The 17,752-nt window shown below is 45.1% G+C and overlaps 1 pseudogene; it reads right to left on the bottom strand.

The window, feature by feature from the left end:
* Window positions 1-1,786: 1,786 nt before the first annotated feature.
* Window positions 1,787-9,111, bottom strand: LOC119289373 (annotated as a pseudogene).
* Window positions 9,112-17,752: the final 8,641 nt, after the last annotated feature.

Here is a 17,752-nt window from a genome sequence, read left to right as displayed (position 1 = left end):
TCTTCCGGCTAGATCCAGATCGGGTGTGTGAGGTGCCTCCTCTGCTCGCGTCCTCCATCCGATGTGGCACCCCCCGGCGCCCCATGCTCTGTTCCACCCCCTTTGGCTGCTTCGGTAGCCTGGTGTGGTTCTGCGGGTGCTCGGTAGCCGTCGTTGCAGGAGGTTGGTGCCTCCGGGCGGTGGTGACCCCGGTCTCAGCAGCGGCGTGGCTCAGCAAGCAGATGGCGCGAGTGATGCTTCGGGTGAAAGCCCTGTGTCGCTCCCTGGAGGTGTCGTTGTGTGATACATTGTTCCCTGCATACTCTGTTCTTTCTCTGGGTGAAAGCCTTAGATCCAGCTACTAGATTGGACGCCGGCGACGTCTTTGACGTCGTTTTACCACCTTGGTGGCGCCTGTCTGTGGAGACGCTGCTCCATGCTGCTTGCCTGAGGTTTGGGGGTGGTGTTTTGCTGGTTTGAAGCGGGTGGTCGGTGGTTGTGGTGCGGCAGGTCTGGGGTCGACGGTGGTGTGTGTCGTGCTCGAGTGCTCCTCGGTGCGTCTCTGCTTGGCGGTGCCCTGCGGCTACGCCGTCGGCACACAGGTGCTGTGGCGTCGTCTCGGCCTTGCATAACCTTTGGAATGTACCCCCGACACAGGTGGTGTCGTGGCGTCGTGCAGTCTCGGTTGTGTGGTGCCTTTCGATTGCGTCGATGGTGCAGTGTCGCGGTTTGGTTTGCTAGGCGATGCCCTTTGACTATGGCGGTGGCACACAGGTGCCGTGGCGTCGTCTCGTCCTCGCGTATCCCTTCGAAGGTGCGTCGCGAAACAGGTGGTGTCGCGGCGTTGTGCAGTCTCGGATGCGTGGAGCCTTTCGATTGCGTCAACGGTGCAGTGTCGTGGTTTTTTCCGGCTGGCCAATGCCGTTAGATTTCTCCTTTGATGCTCTTTGTTGTGTTTTCCCTCGTTGTTCCTTGTGTTATGTGTGTTGTTGGCGTGCGTTGTTTTCTGTTTATCACTTCTTCCTTGTGCCCCTTGTACCTCTGGTTCACTTGAACCTATCTTGCGATAGGCTGCAAAAGCCTTATAAGCAAATGAATACAATTTAGGTGGGGAAATTCAAAAAATATATATATACATGTCTATATACAAGAAATGAGATGCATTTTTCTTTTTTAAGAAGACTGAAGAAAGTTTCCTTCTGAATAGAATCGACATTTCCACTATTCTCGTTTCCTTCTGCTATTTCTTCATGCACGTCGATATGCACCGAGGCACCGTATATGCACCATAGCACTAGTTTTGTGTATTTTTAACTTTGGGCACCAAAGTGACAGTGCTGGACAAGATAAGGCACCTCCAGTGTATTTAACTCAAGAAGAAATGTTTTGTCTCTAAGATTTGCTTAAATGAATCAGTAAACTCTTGCAATAAATACAATAAAATGTATGTATTAATGAAAACCATTATTTTGAGCTCCAAAATATCTTGCCGCTAGTGTCTATTATCATGGATGTAAATGTTCTTATCCTTACTGATAGTATATGATATTTAGCTCCAATGCTATACAATCTGTAATAGCAGATGACCAAAGCTTCTTATTCCATATTCTCAAACATGTGGTGGGAAATGAATACATATTATGCAAGCTTAAATTGCTTGTTCCCACCTCTTACGAGTGTAGACATACACACACTAGTAGAGCATTCGAACGCCACACGTGGCCACACATACTATTGCATTAGTATAGACCCTAACAATACGTATTGGGCCACTAGTAATCCATAAATAATTATAATACTAAAGGCGTATTGATCATGGGCAGTTAGAGTTCTTCCCAGGGCCCCCATAGAATATGTAAGTGCCCAAGTTGTCAGAGATACCATTGTGCACGTTATAGCAGCTGCGCTGCCCAGCTATAGTGGTCACATCACTTGGCGGTTTGAGAATGTTGGATGAATCTACCACTTGTATATTCTTGACATGACTGGCCTTGCCGAACCCTTCCTCTGGGAAGTGTCCAGTACCCATATCTGTGGAAGTTTGGCCGAGATCAGATGACGCTATCTCACCTCCCCATTGTATAGTAGAGGCACTATCTGCCAAGTACGTGAAAATGGATGATGGCCAATATCCTACATAATCACTCCCCATTTGCAGCCACCAGTTGCCCTCCTTTGGGTCCTGCAAGCCAGAATTTATTTTACTAGATAATATAGTATAAAATATCATGGGAATGGAATAGACTTTAGATCCATTAAGTCCCAAAAGAAATGCCAAAAACATAATACTAAAGGGCTAGCGTATCACAACGCAAAAGTGAGTTTATGTGTTCCCTATGTTCACTATGGAAAGGTGTTTCCCATTGATGGGATTATAATGGAAGAGCATAGTTAATGTTGCATCTACAAACAACTTAAATAAAACTCTACTTAAGAGCTACAAATAAGAAAGACCAATCAATTGATAAGTTCAAAAAAGCAGCCACAACCGTTATTCTCCACATCAACATAGAGGAGTTTCTGTCGACCTCAGTTCGTAGGTGTAGCATTGCAAAGAATGGACATGGAAACCTTACAATTTTCCAGGAAACTTTAAATATTATATTGGGAAGAGGTTCTTGTTAGTCATGCAAGGGGAAGAAATTACTTTACTTTATATGGATATGCCATTATGAATGAATTCTTGGCAAAATCTCACCTTGAAAATCCTTTGAAGTCTTTTTCAAAGGTAGTCTTTAAGGTACACCCAAACTACTATGAATGCTCCATCCATTTTATCCAAAGGGCTGAGATTAAGGGAGAGGGCCCAACCTTTTTTCAAAACTATCATAGGTATTTAGTACATTTTGTTTCAAAATACAAGTTAATAGGGGGTTTGTTTCCTAATTGAGTATTGAATCCAAAGTGTTTATATAAGTATTTGATGACTAAGTAACACCATGCATACTTTAAAACCTTGTCACACCATGTAGGAGCAGATGCTTTTTTTATACTATTTCCCATAATCTGGTCACTACTACTCCCTCTGCCCCGAAACATAATGCACGCTAATTTTTCAACATTTTCCCAACAACATAATGTGTATTTAGAAAATCAACACAGAATGAGCCAATGGATACCGAAATAATTATGACCAACAATTGCATGAGCTAATGCTAGAAGCCTCCATAACCGCTCTAAACTCTTCTTTTGTATCCAACTTCTTGTTAAGATGTGCTATATATTGGATGAAGGGAGTACAAAATACCTTGTTTGTACAATCTCATTACTCTCATTCTTGGTGGCAGTATGAAAACAATATCAATACTCATGAGTTTCAATGCTAGTTCAGTAGCTGACACTATAATGGGATGAATAAATAGAAACAAGGAATTAAAATATTAAGACATGGAGGGCATCACGTAGATCTACCAACCACACGACTATGCATCACAGATCACATGTAAATGTTATTCGCCCGTCAATTTCTTATGAAAATGTCTTAATTACGTGGCCTCATTTTAAAGCAATGGCTGATATCTATTTGTTTTTCCTATAACCGAGCAAGAAGGAGTAACTTGAAAGAGCCCTTGCTTAATAGCTGACTCAAGAGTGTTGAATTTGCGGAAAAATGTGAAACATGCATGGGGAGAACCATACACTATTATTGAGACCACAAAGAGGCCATGAGAAATAGTTTTGAAAAGAACATGAGGTAGTTGACATGGATTCTTTGTGCCCGTTCATGAGTTTGATTGTGTATGCTTAATGTTGAAGTATAATTAAGTGAATCACTCACTCCTTCCCATCATCTTAATTCTTTTGGCTGAATTGGTTAGTGCATGCAACTAAGAGCTAGTGCATGTAACTAAGGCCTAGAAGTCTCGAGGTCAAATCCTAGTTGGTGCAATAAAATAAAATGATATCCTAGTGGCTAGAATAAACTAAAATGATTGTACCACATTTGACACATAAGGGAGGCTGCACATGGTGAATTGCACACATCTCCCCGTTAGTTTTAAGCTTTCAGGTTGAAGTGGTTATTACACACTACTCAATACTCAATACTAATGATGTGAAAGCTTATTACGTTGTATTACCTTCCAAACTAAAATATCAAAGTCATATTGTGCACCACCATAGGTGGATACTGGGGATAAGGTGCCACCAATTGCAATCTGATTATTCGTCTGGACGAACCCTGAGCACTTTAGGTTGTAACATCATGTGCTTTCATATGCATCACGCTACAATATTACACAACAATGGAAAATTAGTGGCATGATGCTATTCCCAGCATTAATAAAATATGGACCCAATATGGGTAATAATGAAGATATGATGGAATGTGTTTCTTACAGTCCAGTAGATGAAGAGTCTAGGATTGTTATCCTTATAAAAATTTGGGTAAACCTGAAAATTTTGTAGAGAGAATGGCACCATTAGCAAAATGAAAGAGACTGCACAACTTACTGCACCGTGAAATAAAATGCATAGTAATTAAATAATGGCAAAAACATTGAAATAGACATTCTCATTAGTGCACTCTAGCTACATGCATGCAAGGTTTGCATGGTGATACAGAGGGCAAGAGACGGGATCCGGGCTGCCTCGACCATGCAAGATTTCTTTAATGATTGTAGCAGTTTTACACTACTTAGCACGGTAGCATGAGTACATGCTGGTATTTCCTAGGCCCCCGCTCGATCCGCTCTCTGCCACCACTAACACATGGCATAAAAGTTTATTTTGAGTTTGGAACATATGTATGTACAGTTACATTTTTCTTTATAATGGAAGGATGACTATTTTAATATCTAACTTATTCTGTTTATTTTTTTAGTATTAACAGTAATAAGGGAAAATATGTAGTTCGTATGCTTATTTAGAGGGTTAGATATTTTTTCATAACGTCTGAGATGGGCAGTTTACGTGCAGATTAGCATGTTACTCAAAATTGTTTTCTATATTGGCATGTATAGACAATTTGATTATAGAATTAGAATTAAATACTACAACATGTCTTGTAGATTGAAAGACATCCCACTAGGGAAGTTGTCTTTAACAATACCTGTAGATAAGATGTACACGAATAAAGACAAAAGGTTTCTATATTGTATAGCTTTCTACATGCCCTTAGCTCTTAAAAAATTCTACCAGCACAACTTATGATACAAAAAACCTTTGTATCAATGGAGAATCTACACTAGCTCATACTTATGCTCTGATACTTTCAACATCACATATAACATGCATAGAACCTAAAAGATAGAGTTTAATATATCTTTTTTGAAGGTGGGTTTAATGTTTCCCTTCACTATCTAACCTGCCATCCTGCTTCAATAGTATTGAGATCATTGCCTTCGTAGGAACCCCCAACTATCCAAAGCTGGGTCAAGCTGAAGTCATTGTCCCTCCCAATCGTTGGTTGCCACAAATTGAAGGTGGCTTTCGTTCCATGGCACTTATCAACATTTGAAGATGCTATGGCATACTTCTCAATGGAAGAGAAAGCAAAGCTAAATGAGCACTTTCCAAAATAATAATGTTAACATTCCAAGAGGAAGATTATTACGACATTAACATGATTCTTAAATGGAATTTTGTACCTGGTGCCCACTCGTTATATTGGATGTGTTAGGGTCATTGATTGAACTTATGTTTGGGATGCTCCCTGGTCTCTTTTTGCCATACCTGTCGACGGAACTGGCCCTTAAGACGTCGTCCTCATTGGTCCTTCGGATTGGTATGGTGTTCTTAGGGCACTTGCCATTTTGATGCCATGTTTGGGTGATTGGATGGGGGGCGATGTTGGAGTTATGATATATGCCTCCTGGGTGGTAAGAAGGCCGCATCTGAAAAGTAGCGGTTGAGTGATATCATGGTATGTGTGTGTGATAGTATGGGGAACTATGACTTGTCTACAGGTGACGGTGATATGAAAAGGGAAATGGTGCTTCAAATCATTACCTGGATAGTATGGTTCTTGAGGAGAGGATGGTCAAATGCAGGCTGTTTGGAGATATGCACACAGTCGATGACATCTCCATCTGGGCTCTGTTGATTTCTGGCAATCAGTGGTTTTAACAAAAACAGGAGAATATTACGAGCAAACTAGTGAATGTTAGATCTTACATACATGCTACTTATTGATGATGTGTAATGTAGGATAAAATAGTGTGGTCCGTTTAGTGAATGTATTAGGAGTTGTTGCCAATTTAAACCATATATAAATTTATCACTATATGGCCGCAACTTAGACGTAGATCTGGCTTAAATAAGTATAAAAATAGACCGCACTATTTCATTATACATTACACATCTTCTCAGTACATGTAGGGTGGGCATCCATCTCAGCCGGCCCAATCTGGCAGGTTCCCTACCTAGATCTGTAGCTTTGGATGCTGGTAGCCCAATGGTTGCTCGGTCATGGCTGATGGGGCCCGAGGTGCTTGTTGGCATTGGTGTGCAGGGAGTCTGGATGCTTTGCTTCAACAGCTCCTCCAGTTTGGCGGTCTCTTGGTCAAGTGGTGGGTTTCTTGCTGGTATTTCCCGACGGTGCACTGGCAGCCGGAGGCTTGGAGGATGATCAATGGAGACAGGTTCTGCAGCGGTATGCGTTGTGACTCCATGATGGGATGGTAGTTTGAGGTGGTGCCTAGCTAGGCAGGGCCTTCGAGTGCTGTCGAGCTTGCACTGTCGGTGATGCTCTAGAAAGATCTACGAGGTACATCATGTGGCATCTACTAGCTCCCGTCTGGTGATTGTGTGTTGGAGACGTCGTCCCCGACACAGGTGCTCGGTTCTTCGAATGGAAGTCATACCGACTTTGGTGGGAGCTGGTGGCGAATGATGCCTTCGGGTGTAGTTTTCCTTGTTGGAGGTACCACCGAGGGGACCCAACACCTCTCCCGACCTCAAGTTCTTGTCTTCTGGTGAAAATCGTATTTAGTGGTGGTGCCTATGGCATCATTATTTCATTGGGAGCATTGCCTTGGAGTCAATCCTTGTGGTGGGAGCACCGTGTCAGTGGCAGTGTGGTTAAATTAGGATATGGCAGCGAGGTGGTGAGCATGGAGTTTTTTGTCGGGCATTCATTTAGGACAGTTCATTCCGTCGATGGGTGGTGAGCAGCAAGAGCACTATTCACATACGAGGAGCACCAGCAGACTTATGGTAGTCAACCTGGTAATTTCGGAGTATCATAGGTTCTCTCTATCAGACATATCATTCCTTTTCGGTGTCGTCGAGGTTTCGCGGATATGCTTTTGGCAAGCCTGAAGTAATACGATGGTTTTTGGTGGGCATTCTGGTAGCAGCGAAGGTACTTGAGTGCACGACCATGTGTGTTGTGGGCTATCATGGGCATGCTGCTATGTGTGGTACGTCCGGGATCCGCGGGGGTGATGTCGGGAGGTGCCATCCATCTCGGGCGGCCCGATATGGCAGGTTCCCAACTTAGATCTAGAGCTTTGGAGGCTGGTTGCTTCTGCGGCTGGAGGCCTCGAGGATGCTTGGTCGACGGTAGGTTTTGCAGTTGTATGCATGGTGGCTCCATGACGGGATGATAGTTTGAGGTGGTGCCTGGTTGGCATGGCCTTGGGGTGTTGCCGAGCTTGCACGCCGATGATGCTCTGGCAAGATCTATGTGGTATATCATGTGGCGTCTACTGGCTTTGATCTGGTGATGGTGTGTTGGAGACATCGTCCCCAACATAGGTGCTTGACTCTCTGAATGGAAGTCATGCCATCTTTCGTGGGGGCTAGTGGTAATGATGCCTCTGGGTGTTGTTTTCCTTGTTGGAGGCACCACTCCCAACCTTAAGTTCTTGTCTTCTGTTGAAAACCATATGTAATAGTGGTGTGTGTGGCATCATTGTTTCATTGGGAGCATTGCCTTTGGAGCCAAGCCTTGTGGTGGTAGCACTGGGTTAGTGGTAGTGTGGTTGATTAGGAGATGGCAGAGATGTGGTGAGCATGGAGATTTTCATCAGGCATTCATTTAGGACCGATCGTTTGGTCGATGGTGGTGAGCAGCAGGACCACTCTTCACATACAAGGAGTGCCAGGAGATTTATCAACCTCGTGGGATCGGAGTAGCATAGGTTCTCTCTATCAGACATGTCGTTCCTTTCCGGTGTCGTCAAGGTTTAGCGGATATGCTTGTGGCAAGCACGGAGTAGTACGATGGTTTTTAGGTGGGCATTCTGGTAGTGGCGAAGGTGCTCGAGTGCATGGTTGAGTGTATTGTGGGGTGTTTTGCTTTCTGGAGTTTTTTATGTACTCCCTCCGTTTCTATTTACTTCGCATATTAGCTTTGTCTCAAATTGAACTTTCTAAAGTTTGACCAAGTTTATGCAAAAAAAAAAACATTTAGATCCACAATATAAATTGATACCATTAGAATCATCATTCAATATATTTCCATATCATATATATTTTATTATTAAAGATTGAATTGTTTTTCATAAACTTGGTCAAACTTTATAAAGTTTGAATTAGGTCAAAGCTAATATGCGGAGTAAATAAAAATGGTGAGAGTATTGCGTTGCTATAGGTCTAGTCTAGCTAGGCGGTGTTCACAGGTTTCGCTCGGATTTCCTGAATAAACCGAGCAATCCCTTTTTCTTCCTTTTTTTGATGGCACTTACCTTCATGCGGTGCACTTCTCCTTTGGGAATATTCTTGTAATACCCCTTTCAAATCAATGAATTTTACAGCTGTCAGCGTTAAAAACCCTCCATGCATGAAGACTACCCACTGCTTGCGTGCATGGCTTGTGAGACGACATAAATGCAAATAAAAATGGACCGTGCATGTGTGCTGAAAGAAGAGAAGCAAGGTTTGCATATGCATGTGTGTGCTGAACGACAACAACAGGACGTACGTACACGCGGCGCAACTATCACTGTGTATGTACCTGAATGGTTGCGAGAGCAGGCTCATTGAGCCGCCTGAGGAGGCTTTGCACCTCCTGCCGCCGCTGAGCCAAACTCCCAGCAGTCGCCGGCGCCGCCGCCGCCCGGCCGTCCAAGCAGAGAAACGTGAGAGCCACGACTAGCACAACCAAGCACGCTCGGGTGGCGGCCATTGAGCCAGTAAGTTATTGTGTTGAATACCAGAGCTAGCTAGCTAGTACGTACCTAGCAAGCAAGCCTGTTGGTGTAGGTTTTGCTAGCTTCGGCTGCCGTGGTAATGTGGTATATATAAGGGGAGACGGAGCGTTTTGTAAGGCCGAGAGTGCTCTGCCACCGTGGAATACGTATATACAAGCAATGACGATGACCTCATCCTGCCGTTCTCAGGGGACTGAAGAAAGTTTTGCACTCTTGACTGGTCAGCAAGCAAGCAGACACAGCTGGATTGTACGTACTATTGGACTTGGACTGCATGTCTACGTCCAATTGGAACGCTTATGGAAGCAGCTAACTATTTCATTGGCCTTCGTAGAGGTTTCTGTTCGTCTCCACGGGATGAGTGGTGCATGTTCGAGTCGTTTCGCTCGGGCCAAGCTTTGATAGCTCCGCGCCGTGTCTCCACTGGCAAAAATGTCATGACCATGCACTAGTTTGGTGGTTTTCGACTGGTGAATTCCTGGACGTGAGGTGCGTGTTTAAGCTTGAGCGTCCGGACTGAGGGCTGGCCTCTAGAAACCGTGTCGCTCGGGCCAAGCTTTGATTGACAGCTCTGTTTAACTGTCTTGCTATGCTTGGCCCGGCGTGTGAACACCATTCTTTTTTTTTCCTCCTAAAATGAGGGTTATAGCCCCGGCTCGCATCATGATTTTTCATCAAAGGATCATGGAAGTGGGCGAGGACGAGCCCACGGTGTACGCATATGAACACGTCATCATGTACCTCCAACGCCGGGGTGATGCACTGCAGCTCACGTTGAAGGAGACCTGTCCGGAAACGCGGTACGCAAGCAATCCGGCGGATGCTTTTGAGAACCCGAAATACCACGTGCCCGGGAGGGACCCCGTCTGCGCGCGTGGCGGCTATGGGCTGCCCTAGCTCGACCAGATCGCCCCTAGGGCTTCGAGGTTCGCCGCCCTGCAACAAAAAGAACAAACAAAGAATGAGGAAGAAAAATAACAAGGGAGAAGATAAAAGATAAAGGTAAAACGTGGTAGATGAACTCATCGATTGCGTGTTGTTGTTCAATCGGCCGTCACCCCTTAGGTATATAAGAGGCGGATGGACTTCCCGCGCAAGGAAAAGCTAGAATTCACGTTCAAAACCCTAGTTTGGGTCCAACTCGGAATCCGAACTTTTCAAACCTGTTCGATTTACAACCTGGCTGCACCATATGAAAGATAGCATATGAAAAATAGCATTTGCAAATATTTCACACATATCCACACCAACAAAAGATAGACAATTTTTACTACTAAATTATTTTTATTTTTAGATTTCTATAGTTTTATTTCTCTTTTCTTTCATTTCATTTTTATCAATATTGCTAAACTCCGCTACACATCGATCACTAGACCTGTATCTATAGAAAACATAAGATGCCACCATGCATGAAGAAAATAAAGAAGAAAACTTCTGATCATCCACATAAATGTATTTATCAATATTTTTAAACTCTACTTAACATCTATATTATCCATATCACCCATCATCCATAAAAAAAATCCAGATCTACTATATCATCCGATCATCCATATATATCATATCCATATTTTTTTATCATAATCTAAACATATCGTCGATCCAAGCCATACAACTAAACCTATGTAGCTCGATCCTTATATAAAAGCCATAAAAACCATTCGATCTCCTCGCGAGATGTCTCATGTTGTGTGCTCTTTAATCACGTGGATCTTAGAAATTACGCATGAAGATGATTTCCATGCAGAAGATCCCCACCGTCGGCATGGCTGGAGTATGCCTTGGAGCAGTAGGGCATGTCACCACCGTTCAGTACAAGACAGACATAGACGGGCACATATCGTTGTATGAGGCAGGCTGACGGGAATTCCTGATGGTAAAGAGACGGCTAAGGGTTGACACACCAGTGGTAATCATATTAAGGAACATCATCAGTAACAACTTGCAGATGATGGTTGTCATTGACCTTATTTAGAAATAAGGTCCACGTCAAGAATATGTAGTCGAATGAACTCTTAAGATGGATGTGATACATTGATGTTTGTTTCTTAAGTAGAACAAATTTGAAGTGTTAGTCAGTTTCTTCTTTGTTAAGAATTATATAACTATGTTGACCATGTCAATTTACTCTAGTGAACTAATGTGTATAAATGTTGCCATGGCAGAGCCGTGGCAACAAATATGATTTGGCTACACGACTATATCAGTGGCAGGCTCTAGTTTGCAACCGCCACTAGAGACCTAGTTAAAAGTCGCGGGCACGCGCCCGCCAGTACTAGGCATTCATGCAATAGTGAAAGCATGACATCCCTTCCATACATCTCGTCTATCACCCACAGGAAGACCTCAATCGAATGGCCCCCTCATTATGAACGTGGCTTTTTTAAGCTCATGCATCCGGACACCTTTTATCCTAACCCCTCCAATGTTGCTTTGACTAACTTACTACATGAAGTTTTATATTTTTTGTTTCTCTCATATAAAACATATTTTGAACTTCAAACTTTGCAACACAACAAAGCTTTCTAACTAGAATGTGGGATAAAACTTTCAGATTTTTTGGTCGGACATGTAAATACTAAACATAAGATTATCGGTGTTGCTAGCGCTGTTTGTAGGGATGATCATGGTCTTTACCTGGGAGCCTTTGTTTTACCTGGAGTAACTGATCTATATATTCTGGAGGCATTGACATGCCGAAAGGGGCTCGCTTTGGCTACGGGTCACTATCTTTGAAGATTGCACGTGGCGTCGGATCTTTGAAGTGTGGTGAACTACATTGGTATCGGACAAGGAGGGAAATATGGAGTTATCGTAATGAAAATCTTCGCTATGGAATCTTCTTTTACTCTGTTATTTTGTCCATGAACAAAGAGGCTCAAACTATGAAGCCCACAACCTAACTAGGTTTTCATCTTCCTTAGACTATGGTAGACATACTCGGTTTAATATATCTCATGATGCTTGTATTCCGAGGACTATCAATCAATAAAAATCTAGTGTGTTGTACTAAAAGAAAAACTCAACGCGAAGCTCGCTAGTTGTGCGCTAAAAGTTAAAGAAGCTCGCTAGTTGTGCGCTAAAAGTCAAAGAATATTTTTTGAATGAGCAAACATTTTTCAAATCCATGAATTTTTTTTTTCAATTCATGAAAAGTTTCTGAATTTGTGAATTCATGAACAATTTTGTAAATATGTGAACAGTTTTGGAATTCATGAACAATTTTTGAATTGTGAAAATGTTCCGTAGTTCCTGTAAATCCTTGAACATATTTTGAATACGCAATATTTTTCAAATCCATGAACCATTTTGGAATTCATAAAAAATTGAATTAGTGAACTTTTTTGAATTTGTGAACATTTTTTAAATTCACGGACATATTTTAATTCTGTTAACAGCATAAATATTTTTTCTTGAAACTATTAAAACTTATTCAATAAATAATTATAATTGTATGGAGAAATAGTCTTCATATATGGTTCAAACATTTGCTACACATACATAGGTATAAATATGTTGCGTACACATTTATGTGCAGGCCACCAAGCTAGTGTAAACAAAAAATGAAATAAGAAGGTACACACTTTGCTCATACTAAAATGATAGTGGTCTTTGTTTTTCCACTCGGGCATACAATAGTGAATAACGAATATCGTCACAGAACAATGGAACTCTATCGTAGCAAGAAACTTTTGTTGTGTGGTACAATATAATATACCGCGTGCTAGTTTATTTTATTTTTTAATTCTGACCTTCTTTTATAATTGACATGCGTTTCTTTCTAAATTCCCAAAACGAAAAAGGCATGCATTTCTTTCGCGTTAATCACTTCCTCCATTTCTACTTGACGTGGGTTTCTTTCCCTAGGCAGCGGTCGACATGGAGAATGGACCTCTTGACAGCGCCGACCAGCCTACCCTGCTGACACAGCCACCACTCCAAGAGCTTCCCGACGACCTGCTCCGCCACATCTTCCACCGTCTCCCGACGGATCGCCGTGCCCTCGCATTCGTCTCCATGGCCCACAAAGAATGGCGGCGCCTCGTCCACGACGAGGAGAACTTCCTCCGTTACTTTCGCAGGGAGCACCAGAGCGTCCCGCCACTCCTCGGCCTCATCTGCGACGCCTACCATGGCAATCTCCACTTCAAGTCCACGCCCACCACGGGCAACGCGGTGAATCTGATGCTGCCGACGTTGGCCCATGAGGGAGGGTTCCGCGCATACGGCTGCACCCACGGCCGCGTGCTCCTCTACAGCCCCAGGGTCCCCAGCCACCACGACGAGCTAATGGTGTGGGACCCCCTAACCGGCGAGCAAAACCTCATCCCGCCGGCGCCTGGCTTCCTCGACGGGCAGAGTTACGGTACGGCGCTGGTCTGCGATGCCGATCACGCCCACGGCGGGGATTGCCATTCGTCGCCGTTCCGCATCGTGTTCGCTTACAGCGAGTATGACAGCTGTAGGCGCTGGGGTCCACCGCCGGTCCACCTCTTCGCCCGCATCTACAGCTCCAAGACAGGAAGCTGGGACAGCCGGGTGGCAGCGACCATGGAGGCATGGACCATGGTGTCTACCCACATGAAGTAAACTTCCTGATTTCTGATTGGATATTGCATTGAACTGGTATGTAGAAAGGAGAAGGCAAACAGGTGTTGCTATCTAGAGTAGCAACCGAATTCTTGGCAAGAAGCAGAGGTTGGGGTTCGAGGACACACTAGATTGACAATGGGCGATGCTGCTGCTGGGATTCTGAGGCTCCTTGCGTACCAAGATGTTCTATTTTTTTAGCTCTTTCTATCTATTCTGGTAGATGCATGATGCCTTGTCACCTGAAATTTGTATCGCGTGTGTCTTTTTTTCTTTGAGATCGTGTGTGTGTGTGTGTCTTGGCACTGTAATAAAGTAGTGCTATCCCTGCGCATGATGGGAAATTGTAGTGGCCGATTGGCCAGATTGGTCAGTTACCTGTGGACTGTGGTGTTTTGCGTGTCTGTGTGACGCTTAAACTGCTATGTATATGTTTGTTTGCCTATGTTAGCCTTGAAGATTTCCTTCTGCTCCATGCCTATGCCCAGCACGAAAATTATGGTGATGAGCTTTTGAATGTTGTTGCTGAATAGTCTGATGATGAAGACGAGGAAGAACTAGCAGATGCCACAATCAAACCGCCCGTCATCAGGTTCTCCGAGCAGTTGGATTGCATTTTCTTGCAGGCAGAACAGGGTGTCTTCATGATCAGCTTAGAGTCCGGGCAGCATCAGCGAGTGCTTGAACCGGGTCAACACTTTTTTGGCCCTGTTTATCCCTTCTCCACCTTCTATACAGCAGGTATGTATGTACTCACTTTACACTAGATATATGGTGCTACTTTTGAGCATGTCTACCAGCATAATCCTAATCAAATAATCTTCCTGATTTCTAATTGGATTACGTATTTGGATTATATGTAGAAAGGAGAAGGCAAACAGGTGTTACAAGCCGCGACATAATTGCTATCTCTAGAATATGAAGTATAGGTTGTGCAAACACAATGCATTGATCGGTACACCAGACACGTATATATGAGTACAGAGAGGGGCCACAACCTCGACTATACAAAGGAAACAGGAGGTGGGCTCAATACACAATATACATGTACACAATATACTCAACACCCCCAGCAGTCGAAGCGGCGCCAGTGACGCGGAGACTGGAATGAAACTCCTCGAAGGTGGAAGTCGGCAGGTCCTTCGTCATCACATCGGCAAACTGTTGTGCAGTCGGAACATGAAGGACCTGAATACGTCCAAGGGCCACTTGCTCGCGCACAAAGTGAATGTCTAGCTCAATGTGCTTAGTCCGGTGATGAAGAACAGGGTTGGCGGAGAGGTACACCGCAGAGACGTTGTCGCAGTAGACAGCCGTAGCCTGGGAGATATCGTGATGCAGCTCTTGAAGTAACTGTCGTAGTCAAGTGCACTCGGCAACAGCATTAGCCACAGCTTGGTACTCAGCCTCCACGCTGGAACGCGTTACTGTGGGTTGTCGCTTGGACGACCACGAGACGAGTGAAGGACCGAGGTAAACGTAGTAGCCGAAGGTGGACCGACGGGTGTCGGGGCAGCTAGCCCAGTCTGCGTCGGAGTAGACCACCATCTCTAGAGAAGCGGACGCCATGAGGGTGAGCCCAAGAGTCATCGTGCCGCGAATGTAACGGAGGATCCGCTTCACGAGAGTCCAATGGGAGTCACGAGGGGCGTGCATGTGGAGACACACCTGCTGAACTGCATACTATAGGTCCGGTCGGGTGAGAGTCAGATACTGAAGAGCACCAACAATGAACCGGTAGAAGGGAGTGTTAGAATAAATCCGAGGCATACCGTTGATCTACTGAGGACGAAGCAATCACACCAGCACGACACCAAGATTTGTTAACGAGATTCACCATCATGGCTACATCCCCGGGGCCTGACTACGGGCGCTCCTCCCCGTGACACCGTCACAATACCGCACCCCGGCCGCCTGGGCGCCGGCACACGCCGCCGGCTCCCCCGCGTGCCTGTGCTATTATGTTGGCATAGGTTACATCGTGTGTCTATCCCCGATATATATGAGAGGCCTAGGATACAAGTGTCCTATTAGGACACAACTCCTACCCTGTCTGCACACAGTCCAAAACCAAGTCCAACTGTAACCTACCTTGTACAATAATATTCGACACAATTCTAACAAACTCCACGTTGGCGAATATTCTCCACCATCTTGGATTCGTCCGTGCATCGAATCTTCATGTACATTGGACTTGAGATACGCCATGAGCACCGCTGCTACTCCCAGACTCCACATGACTCCACCTGCAACTGTAGTCCCTTCTCGTCTTCCTCACAGTCAATACTCGAGCAAAATTAAGTTCCTCAATAATCTACTTTGTGCTCCCAACTTCCGGAGAATCCGTTCAACACCATCACACACCGACCACTGTCTGCGTGAAAGTGAACAACTCACATATTGGACGCCACATATAAGAGTTACCTGAACTCAACGTCACCGCTCTTTATTGACCGACTGTCTGAAACTTGAAGGAATTTCACCGTCGCCCTGTGTCACCCTGAGTCAAATTCACAGTTGTCTCATCCTTTTTTCGGATAGTCTCTGACATGTCCCATCGCTATAGCACTCCGCCTCCTTCTGCCTTGTCATCCGCACTTTGCCATGTGCACTGAACACCACAGAATATACAGCCATATACTCTTTCAGCTTTTGACAATTTCAGACCCTCCGCCACTTTCTCAGATTCTCCATGGTCAACTCCTGTTCATCTTCCGGCACCGATAGACCCAGTCACCAACTTGAATCCGGTACTCGTCAACACTGCTTCAGCACCCCCTGCACACTTTGTCTAACAACATATCAGACCACCGGTGCCCTGGCCTGGCGCTGTGTCCCGTGCATACCGCACGCCTCGCCGCTATCACTACGTCGAGCCTCTGCTGTCCTGGTCGAGTCTCCCGGGTAGCTAGCCCCCACTACCTCAACCCTCACTGCAGAGAACCATCGATCATCACCGGCCGATGCCGAGTATCACGTCTCCTTCAGACCACTGGTACCCAGTCCGATCCACGTGTCTCTCGCTATCCCGCTGAAATAGGCTTCGACTCTCCATGCATTTACGCCGTAGCCCCTCCATCAGCACAGAGTGAAGTCGTCCATCAGACTCCAGCTCCACCTTCAACATGACTCTATGTAGTTGGCCACGCTACCCTGCGCCCTGTCGACTTCAAGCTCTCTCATGTGTACACCGCCTTGAATCAACCCTGCGCCATAGTCTTGTCGAAGCCGCACAAGCCCTTAGACCTGCACCACGTGTTTCCACGCCCCAGAAGTCGGTCACCATCAGCATCACGCTCATATGTCGTCGTCGCTGAAATCACCACCGTCTTCTGCTTTGACCAACATCCACGTCGATCCGTCAGACAGTCCAGTCCGACCCAGCCGAAATTATCCGACTGCAACCATGCTTCACCCTGCGTCGTGTCCGCCCGCACATCCATGCATTGCTTGACGCCCTGTGTATGCATGATCCTGCCACAACGCGCTTCAGACTCCTCCAAGACTTAAACGCACGTCGCCATCCTCGGTTCCCGTTTGACTACCAGTCGAACAACACCACTGCTTCCATGCCGATCTCCTTAGCGTACGAAGGAAAGAACCCAAAACTAGTCCTTGTAGTCTCTTGTCTACGTGTGCAACCAACTCAAACAATTTCATCCACACCTGTAGCACTATGTGACTTCCTGACTAATTTTCTTGTTCTATTCTTTTTCACGCACGACATCAACATGCTAGTAACGAGCAGATTCCAAGTTCCAACCCGCTGCAATACCTTCCAGAACCGATTTTTTTCCTTAACAAACCTCTTATGCCATTGCAGCTTCTCCCCGTATTTAGCAACCTGTAGCATGTATCCATGCAAAGGCCTCCAGCAGAAGCATCACAACACCTCGTAGCCTATGCATCAGTTTTTTCCGCCTTCACGGCCTTACCCCGCAGATTGGGCCCAACCGCATGCTTGGCTAGCTAAGCCGGCCTCCGCGCGACACCTGCGCACCCGCTGCTTGCTGCTGTTTTCCGATTGAACTGCGGCCGCTGCTCGTACGTACGCTTGTCAGCCCTTGGACTCGTGTCGCTTCACGTAA

This window comes from Triticum dicoccoides, chromosome 4A (genome assembly GCF_002162155.2).
Source record: "Triticum dicoccoides isolate Atlit2015 ecotype Zavitan chromosome 4A, WEW_v2.0, whole genome shotgun sequence".
NCBI classification, from domain to species: Eukaryota; Viridiplantae; Streptophyta; class Magnoliopsida; order Poales; family Poaceae; genus Triticum; species Triticum dicoccoides.
The sequence above is the reverse complement of the archived record's forward strand: the minus strand, read 5'-3'. Positions and strand labels throughout refer to the sequence as shown.